Genomic DNA, 409 nt, shown 5'->3' with positions numbered 1-409 from the left:
TTTAAATAAGGGCTGAAGAGCAGTAATGAAGCTAAAGGCCTGCTATAAACTGCAGCGTTCCACGGCACTGAGAGCACGCACGTAGTCATGCATTTAGCTCTCCTTTTGTGGACTATTGCTGCAACACACTGAAGGTGTTAGGGGCCAAGCTGTAAGGAAATAGAACTCCAGAGATTTTGGATCCGAGTCCTCTAATTGAAGACAGTGTCTTTATGCAAGACAGGCTAAGGAAAACTTGCATTACCCAAGAGTTACCATTCCTCTGTTGTTCCCAGCAATAATAAAAGCTGACGCAATAGAGAAGGTAGCCTTACAAAAGGCAGATATATTTAATAGTGTATGTACAAATTAACTGTTCGATAATGCTATACAAGGCAGGAAAATCTTTAAAGAAACCCTGAGCAAAAAG

Source organism: Chroicocephalus ridibundus, chromosome 3 (genome assembly GCF_963924245.1).
Source record: "Chroicocephalus ridibundus chromosome 3, bChrRid1.1, whole genome shotgun sequence".
Lineage (NCBI taxonomy): Eukaryota > Metazoa > Chordata > Aves > Charadriiformes > Laridae > Chroicocephalus > Chroicocephalus ridibundus.
Note: the sequence above shows the minus strand (reverse complement) of the source record.